The 10,089-nt window shown below is 38.2% G+C and overlaps 1 long non-coding RNA gene across 1 annotated transcript in view; it reads right to left on the bottom strand.

Annotated features, from left to right (window-relative positions):
• Positions 1-773: 773 nt before the first annotated feature.
• LOC131380994 (uncharacterized) overlaps positions 774-10,089 on the bottom strand; it is an 81,087-nt gene continuing 71,771 nt past the window's right edge. Inside the window, exon 3 of the long non-coding RNA XR_009209378.1 lies at positions 774-856. This is a non-coding gene — a long non-coding RNA (uncharacterized LOC131380994). The remainder of the gene's footprint in view (positions 857-10,089) is intronic.

The raw sequence follows: 10,089 nt of genomic DNA, 5'->3' as shown, positions 1-10,089 counted from the left end.
CATGAGATTAGATCCAAATCAGCAGAGGTATTGAGAGGACCTGGAGGAGACCACCAGCGTCTGGGTGGAAGAGCCCTGGGGTGGAAATATACTGCTTTCTATGCTCAGCACTGCAAGCAATTCATCAAAAAGGCAGCTCCTCCATGTTTTAATGTGAGCTGTTTCTCCCCACAGGAACCTGACATGGGACTTTTGGTTCAGAGAAGAAGACAACCCTAGAGATAAATTTCAGACATGAAGATCTGTTTCAACTTGCTTCCTCCACTGGATAACTATGTTGCTGTCAGTGTTTCAAATATACATGCCTGATTCTTTATCTCCTTTTCTTTAAAGACTTATGCAAGTGTATCTCTGGTGAGTAGACCCCCAGCCAGTCATTTTGATCAGAAACAAACTGGTAAACAAAGAACATTGCTGCCTTTTCACTCGCATTTGCATCATTGCACAAACTGTTCCTCCTGACTGATGTGATGTATTTACTTGTCTGCTTAACCTTCTATTTATGAAAAATTTCTACTTTTTGTAGATAAAAGATTAAACATACAGGCATACCTCAGAGATATTATTGGTTTGGTTCTAGACTACAGCAATAAAGTGAACATCGCAACAGAGCAAGTCAAGAATTTGTTGGTTTCCCAGTGCCTCCAAAAGGCATGTTTACGCTATGCTGAAATTTATTAAATATGCAATAGCTTTATGTCTCAAGTTTATATATCTTAATTTTAAAATACTCATTGCTAAAAAATGTTTCAGCAACTCATAACCATTTCACTGGTGGAGGGTCTTACACTGATGTTGCTGGCTGCTGACGGATCAGGGTGGTGGTTGCTGAAGGTCGGGGTGGCTGTGGCAATTTCTGAAAATAAGACAACAATAAAGTTTCCCACATTGATTGACTCTTCCTTTCACAAATGATTTCTCTGTAGCATCTAATGCTATTTGATAGCAGTTTACCCAAAATAGAACTTTTAATTGGAGTCAATTCTTTCAAACTCTGATACTGCTTTATCAACTAAGTTTATGTAATATTCTAAATTCTTTGCTATAATTTCAACAATGTTCATAGCATCTTCACCAGGAGTGGGTTCCTTCTCAATAAAACATTTTCTTTGCTCATCTGTAAGAAGCAAGTCCTCATCCGTTCAAGTTTTATCATGAGATTACAGCAATTCAGTCGCATCTTCAGGCTCCATTTCTAATTCTACTTCTCTTGCCACTTCTACCACGTTTGCAGTTATTTTCTCCACTGAAGTCTTGAAACACTCAAGTCACCCATGAGAGGTAGAATCGACTTCTTCCAAACGCCTGTTAATGTTGATATTTTGACTTCCTCTCATGAATCCTGAAAGTTCCTGATGGAATCTAAAAGGATAAATCCTTTCCAGAAGGTTTTTCAGTATACTTTTCCCAGATTCATCTGAGGAATCACTATCTACAGCACTTGTGGGCTACAGAATGTATTTCTTAAATGAAAAGGATTGAAAGTCAAAATTACTTGTTGATTCCTGGACTTCAGAATAAATGTTGTATCAGAAGTGGTGAAAACATCAATCTCCTCATACATTTCCTTCAGAGCTCTTGGGTGACCAGGCACATTGTCAGTAAGCTGTAATATTTTGAAAAGCACCTTTTTTTCCTGAGCAGTAGTTCTCAATAGTGAGCTTAAAATATTCAGTAAACCGTGCTGTAAAGAGTTGCTGTCATCCAGGCTTTGTGGTTTCATTTATAGAGCACATGTCAAGTAGATCTAGCATAAGGGTCTTAGAATTTTCAGAATTGTAAGTGAACAATGAGTTCAACTTAAAGTCATCAGTTGCATTAACCACTAACAAGAGAATCAGCCTGTCCTTTGAAGATTTGAAGCCAGACATTGACTTCCTTAAACTGCATGAGCCAACCTCTGCTAGCTTCAAACTGTTATTTTCCATCTTTCTCACCTCTTTTAGTCTTCATAGAAGAGAGTTATGGCCTTACTCTGTATCAGGCTGTAGCTTAAGAAAATGGTGTGGCTGGTTCAATCGTCTACACAGACCACCAAAATTTTCTTCATATAAGCAATAGGTCTTTTTCAGTTTCTTATTATTTGTGTTTTCACTGGGGTAGTGCTTTTAATTTTCTTACAGAACCTCTCATTTGCATTCACAACTGAGCTATTTGGTGCAAGAGGCCTATCTCAGCTTTTGGCATGCCTTTCTTAAAATACTTAATTATTTCTAGCTTTTGGTTTAAAGTGAGGAATGAGACACAAAACTCTTCATTTCACGTGAACACTTAGAGGCCATTGTAGTGTTATTAATTAGCTTAATTTCAATATTGTTTTATCTAAGGTTATAGGAAGGCCCAAGGAGAGTAAGAAAAATGGAAGAGGAGCAAGGTGGTGGAGCACTCATAACACACACATTTATTGATTAAGTTTTCCATTGTATTTGGGCACAATTCATGGTGCCCCAAGACCATTACAGTAGTATCATCAAAGATCGACTATCATAGATCACCATAACAGACATAGTAATAGTCTGTTTCATAATAGTCATGAAAAAGTTTGAAATATTATGTAGATATCAAAGTGTGACACAGAGACAGAAAGTGAGCACATACTATTGAAAAATAGGACTGGTAGACTTGTTCAACACAGAGCTGCTGCAAACCTTCAGTGAGAAGCACGTTGAAACTAAGTGTAGTCAAATGAGGTAGGTCTGTACCTTCCTGGGAAATTCCTTCTCGATTTACTAAAGTGAGGTTGGTTCAATTCCTCTTTACTGACATAGGACCATGCATACTCACTATCAAAGAACATAGTATGCCACATGGGGAATGCCAGTTTACAGTTTACAGTACTGAGAACTGCTCCCTTTAAAATGTAAAAAAGCAAAACCAAAAACTTTTGTGAGGTAGGACTTCCAGTGTTGGCAATATGAGTAATAAAACTGGACATTATTGCCAACAATCACCCCATCAGGACTTTGGAAATTGACCAAAGCAAACGTTGAACTAAGAAGTGGTTGTTTATTGTAAAGAAACAACTGGATTTTGGGTAAGAAGAGTGGGAGCCTGTGGCATCCTTACTTGGGGCTTTGCCCTTCCCCCACCACAGCTGAGTCACAGTGATAGTTCTACCAGAGGAGAAAAAAACTGAAAGTCTTTGCCAGAGGAGCCTGACCTGATATGAAGTAGAACAACGTAAGACGCCATGCTCTATCAGTAACAAGAGCAACATTGATGATGAATCTACAGAAGAAAAGGGACTCAGCAAGGATGAAGATGTGGCATGGATTCAGGCAAACAGAATGGCAGAACCCTCAGGCATCTATCAGGGACATCCAAGAAATTAGACAGATATGGGGTCCTTGGTGAGCTTCCATATGTCTATGAGACTTCAGAGAGGCCAAGATCTTCACACATTCCTCACTTTGGCCTATGATTATCTGTAGAAGACATATGAGCATGCACAACAAAATTAAAGAAGGAAGAGACTCAAAACCTACTGAACCATTGAAAGTGTCCCCTGACCCACACAGATCCACTGTCACACAATGGAAGACTTATTGTTTTGAGGTGTTAGACCACAACCCTTGATTAATAACTGGCTCGCCAATATGCTGTTGAGACACAAAGATGACCCTAGGAAGCCAGACAAAAAATAACAGTAATAATTATACATACACACAGAGTCATATGGCACTTAGTGTTTCGGCCAACACAGACAGCATATATAATAGTGGTCCCATATGATTACAGTATCATGTTTTTGCTATGTTTTGTTCTATGTTCATATATATTCAAATACACAAATATTTACCACTGTGTTACAATTGCCAACAGTTGTCAGTACACTCCCATGCTATACAAGTTTGTAGCCCAGGAACAATAGCCTACACCATATAGCCTAGGTGTGTAGATGCTATACCATCTAGGTGTGTGTAAGCACACTCTATGATGTTCACACAATGTGGAAATTTCCTAACAATGCATTTCTCAGAATGCATTCCCATTGTTAAGTGATATAAGACTACACACACACACACACACACACACACACTTTCAACTGAGCAGAAACATCAGCAGCCACATGCCATGGGGAACAGAATCTATAGATTTAGTACACACAAGTCATTATAGAAACAAAAGATGAATTCAGAAACTCAACAACAATCCTTCAGGGACAAAAGATCTGAATCCACAATGTAGAACTATTTTATGAAAAGGTTGAGGTTCCAATGAAAAATTATGAGACAAGGAAAGAAACAGTAAAGTTTTTCCTACTATTAAAAAAAAAAAAGCAAATAAAAACCATGTAACAAAAACTGTCACAGAGATGGCATAAATATTGGGCTTAGGAAAAAAAAATCTAAGCAAGCTACTTTAAATATATTGGGGAAAAAAACTAAACAAAATCATTTTTAGGAATTAAAGAAAACATGATGAAAATAGCTCAATAACTAGAGCATTAGTTACTGTGATAATTATTTTTTAAATGACCTGGTAAAAATTTCAGATTTGAAAACTACAATAACTAAAACTTTAAGAAAAAATTTTTATAGTGAATTAATACCTGATTCTATGTGACACACACACACACACACACGAATCCGTAAACTAAAGTGTAAACTATACCAATATTTTACAAACTCGCTCAGAAAATAAGAAATAGTGTCCACTATTCATATGATTCCAGAAAGCCAACATTAACTTGAAACCAAATCCAGACAGAGACATTGCACACACACACATAATTAAACTATAATTTAATACCTCTCGTTAACATAGACACAAAATCCTAATAAACATTAGCAAACCTAGTCCACCAGCATATAAAATAACAAGACAAAGTAAATTTATTCTCCAAAAGAAGGTTGGGTATAACATTTAAAAATAAAAATATATAACATTATATTAATATAATAGAAAAAATAGATATAGGAAAAGGATTTGGCAAACTTTAACCCATATTTATAATAAACATTTTCAAGAAACTAAGAAAAGAAAGGAATTATCTCAATTTCATATAAAGCATCTGTGAAAACACTGTGCTTCACATTATATTTAATTGGGAAAGACTGAATGTCCTCTACCTCACACAATTAGGAACCAGGCAGAGATGTCCACTCTCCTGACCTCTGTTCAACATTTTACAGAAGATTCTACTCAGTGGAACAAGAAAAGGAAAGACAGAGAAGGAGAGAGAGAAGGAAGGAAGGAAGGAAGGAAGGAAGGAAGGAAGGAAGGAAGGAAGGAAGGAAGGAAGGAAGGAAGGAGGAGGGAGAGAGGGAGGAAGGGAGGGGGGAGGAAAGGAGAAAGGAAGGAGGAAGGATAAAGAGAGAGAGTGAAAGGGAAGGGGTTAAAGACATCCAGATTGGAGAAAACCAAGTATATAACATGTTTTATTTACAGATGACATGATCTTTTAGATAGAAAAATTTAAGTAATCCATTTTTAAAAAATGCTAGCACTGGCCGGGCACGGTGGCTCACGCTTGTAATCCCAGCACTTTGGGAGGCCGAGGCGGGCGGATCACGAGGTCAGGAGATCGAGACCACAGTGAAACCCCGTCTCTACTAAAAATACAAAAAATTATCCGGGCGTGGTGGCGGGCGCCTGTAGTCCCAGCTACTCGGAGAGGCTGAGGCAGGAGAATGGCGGGAACCTGGGAGGCGGAGCTTGCAGTGAGCCGAGATTGCGCCACTGCACTCCAGCCTGGGCGACAGAGCGAGACTCCATCTCAAACAAACAAAAAAAAAAATGCTAGCACTAATGAGTTAAACATGGTCACAAGATATATTACTTTACAAAAATTAATGAATTTTTCAATATATAAACAACTACTAATTCAAACAAAATTAAAAACATCATTCACAGAATTATCAAATAATATGCTTAGATATAAATTTAATATTCAAAATTACAGGACTTGCTTACTGAAAATTACAAAACATTGCTGAGAAAAATTGAAGAAAATCTGAATAAATGGGTGGATATTCTAAGCTAAGGATTAGAATATTCAATGAGGTTAAGATAGCAATTTTCCTCAAGTTTATCTGTAGAATTTACATAATTCCTATCAAACCCCAGCAGGCTGTTTTATAGAAATTGACAAGCTTATGCTAAAATATACAGTGAATGTCAAAAAACACAGAATCAGCAAAACAATTTAGAAAAGGAGGTTGTAGGAGATACAATAAACAATTTTAAAAGTTACTGTAAAAGATATAAAGTAATTAAGATAATGTGGTACTTGCATGAGGATAAACATATGAATTAACAAAACATAACTGAGAATTCAGAAATAAACTTGCATTATGGCTGACCAATTTTCAGCAAAAAGCCCAATACATTTTAATTGACAAAGGATAGTCTCTTCAATAAATAATTCTGAAACAATTTGATATCCAAGTACAAAGGACAGACTTCGATTCTCACCTCATGCCACACACAAAACATTCCTTCAAGATAGATTCTAGACCTAAATATAAGAACTAAGCTATAAAATTTCTGGAAGCAAATGAAGGAGAAAGTTTTCATTTACCTTGAGTTATATAGAGAGCTATCAGTGATTATACCAATAACGCAATCCAAAAAAAGACAAAATTAGTACATTCAACTCCATCAAAATTAAAAACATCTGACTTAAAAAACACCATTAAGGAAGTAAAAGGTCAAGCCACATAAAACATTTTAAACGCATATATCTGATGGAAGCAAATATTTTCTAATTATATGTCTGAGCACTGAATAACTTGTCTCCAGGATATATAAAGAAGACTTTCCACTCAATATAAAGAAAAGAAATAACCCAATTCAACTGTAGGCAAAATGTTTGCATAGACGTTTTACAAAGTAAGATATATGGACAGCTAATATGCACATGAGATGTTCAGCATTATTAGTCCCTAAGGAACTGCTGGAAGGAAAAAAGGAAGGAAGGAAGGAAAGAAGGAAGGAAGGCAGGAAGGAAGGAAGGAAGGAAGGAAGGAAGGAAGGAAGGAAGGAAGGGAGGAAGGAAAGGTGGGAGGGAGAGAGGGGAGGGAGGGAGGGAGAGAGGAGGAGTGGGAGGAGGGGAGAAGAAGACACAAAATAAAAAGAAAACGCCTTGACAAAACTGAAGAATTTGGAACCCTCATATTGCTTGTAGGAATGTAAAATAATGCAACCATTTTGGAAATAAAGCTGTCCCCCAGGAAGAGGGATTGATTTTAGGGCCTCCACGGATACCAAAATTTGCTTATGCTCAAGCCCCTGATAAAAAAAATGGCATGATCTTTGCATATAACCCTACAAATATTAGGTTGGTACAAAAGTAATTGCGCTTTTTGCCATCAAAAGTTGCAAAATATGTATTTTATATCATCTCTAGATATACTTTATATCCTATACTTCAAATCATCTCTAGATTACTTACAATACCTAATACAACATAAAGGCTATGGAAATAGTTCTTATACTATATTTTTAAATGTGTATTACTTTTACTGGTGTATTGTTACTTTCCATAGACAAGAATTTTTTTTGTTTTTTTTTTCAAATATTTTTGATCCCAGGTTGGTTCAATCTGCAGATACAAAACCTGCAGACACAAAAGTCAACTATAGTTTGTCAGTTCCATTAAAACCTTACAAAGTTAAACATAAGCTCACCAGTGACCCATGAATTCTGCTCCTAATTATCCAGTCAAGATAAATAAAAACATATGTCTACACAATCATGAGCACATGTATGTTCAAAGTAGCATTCTCATAATAGCCAAAATATAGAAACACTCCAAATGTCCATCAATTGGTAAAGGAATAAATAAGACCTTCTATTGCTCTTCAGTGGAAGAGCAATTCTTTGTTCAAGATGCCAAGAACCTGGACACCCTCTACCAGTAACACAAGCAGACACGAATGGCCAGATTTATTTAGTTATTTATCCAAAACTGTGGAGGGGGAAGGACAGCAGTGGGATGGCTTGGTGGTAGGAGCACCTGGCATTTCCCTCACATTTGAAAAGAGCAACAGCTGTGCATTGGATGCAGGGTAGGGGAGCGGGGTGGTGGGGGAGCCAAGTGGTGGGGGAACGGGGAGGTGGGGGAGTGGAGAAGTGGGGGAGGGGGAGGAGGAGTAGGGTGGTGGTGAGATAAGGAGGTAGGGGAACAATGGGGAGGTGGGGAGGTGGGGGAACAATGGGGAAGTGGGGAGGTGGGGGAGCGGGGGGCGGGGACGGGAGTAGGGAGCCATGGAGTGGGGAGGTGGAGGAGCGGGGAGGTGGGGAAGGCCCTGATGTGGCTGGAATTGACAGGAAGCGTTTTGAGCTGCACTTTGGGACACATTACTAGAGTCCTGAAAATGAACATGGGCTGTCCATGAGTGAGTGAGGTTGTACTGAAGTTCTAAACTGTGGAATACAAAGCTAAGGAAAGAAAAATGTATTTTGTGCTATCAGACCCTCCGGATTAGACAAAGGAAAATCAAGATGTGTTCACCCAAAGAATAAGCCAGAGAAGCTCTCTAATGTGTGGCTTTCATAGCATGGTTCAATCTGAATGAGTTAAAACCAGGCTTTCAAAATGGTTCTATCAGCAGACCTTTCTGTAGTCCTGCTCTTGAAGTGGATGGATTTTCTGTCCATAAACCACACGGGCCTCCAGGAAGCCTAGTTAAAGACGACGCATCCTCAGACTGGCCAGCCCATGTGGGGCCTTCTGTTGTATTTCTAGAGTTGACACTGGGACTTTGCAGCCCTTCTCCAAGAATCAGGCTTTCCAAAGCTGCTCTAACCGCTTGGTCTCTCTCCTATCGTGAATATCTTCAAGGGATATTCAAAACTGCAAGGACAAAGTGTAAAAACTTTTCTGTTCATGTGCAACCCATCTAAGTTGCACTAAGTTGCACCCTGGAGCAATATGCTATTAAAGAGAGAGGCATTGTTGCTTTTCATTATCACAACTTAGAGGGCAGACAGTGAAGCAGTTAATTTGTTAACTTTCTCCATTGCCTGTCTTTCAGCCCACATCACATCTGCCTTCACTGGGAACCCGAGTGCCCTTTCTCTCTCTGACCACGCTCCGTTTCTGGTTCTGTGTTTCCTCTGGACCTTTCTATCCCTTTGTTCTCCTCGGCAAGGGCACAGCTCCATCCTTATTCAGGCACTGCTGGTTCTTTTAGGCAATGAGGGCGTTCCTCCTGGCTTTATCCTGGAGGAGACCGTTCCTATGGACATTCTTGGTCTCTCCTAGGAAGGTTTAGATTTATGTTCAGAGTGGAAAATCTAAAATGCAATCAAGCTTTTAAAATGTGTATATTACTCTTAGCTTTAAATTATCTATATGCTATCATGTTAATATTTCTTTTCCCCTTCTCCTCTATTATCATAAAACTTCTCCTCATCAAGATGTAAAATGATGAAGATACAAAGACATTTTTGCCCACATACTCATTTCGTAAATATTTACTGAGGCCTTGCTGTGCCAAACACTTCGCTAAGACTAGGGGTTCACAGGTGTTCAGAGTAGAATCTTTTCCCTCAAAACCTTACATTTGTTTGGCCTAGGTGGGGGGGGGGTGGGAGCTGTCGAGAAAACAATGAAATATAATGTAATGTGATATGAGCTATGATAGAACTAAACAGTGCACTGTGAGAACGTCCAATGCAGACTGATTTGTCTGGCTTGATTTGGAAAACCAGAAAGGGCTTGCTGGTCAGCTTCAGATTTATTCCTTTATTTATGAAACATCTACTGAGTGCCTACATTGTGATTAACACAACCTGACCCTGGAAATACAAATATGAATAAATATAGGCTCTGTCTTAGAAAATTTCAGAATCTAATTGGGGAAGTAGAAAAGCGAAAAAAAATTACATATGCCAATGTCTTATGTGCAACTTACTATAATTCTATGTTTCCAGGAAAATACAGAAGCCATGGAGAAGCTTTAATGCTAAAGGATACAATAACTATATTTTCATTGAGATGGCTCTTTGGAAAATGACTTTTGCAGAGTTGAAGAATAAACCTTAAAAATTTCATCTATAAGCACTACCTATCTCAAGTTCATTGAGAGGCTAGAATAGGCTGATGTATGTAAAACAGTAATAAGCTTGTTATTAATATGA

This window comes from Hylobates moloch, unplaced genomic scaffold, assembly GCF_009828535.3.
Source record: "Hylobates moloch isolate HMO894 unplaced genomic scaffold, HMol_V3 SCAFFOLD_13, whole genome shotgun sequence".
Taxonomy (NCBI): Eukaryota; Metazoa; Chordata; class Mammalia; order Primates; family Hylobatidae; genus Hylobates; species Hylobates moloch.
The sequence above is the reverse complement of the archived record's forward strand: the minus strand, read 5'-3'. Positions and strand labels throughout refer to the sequence as shown.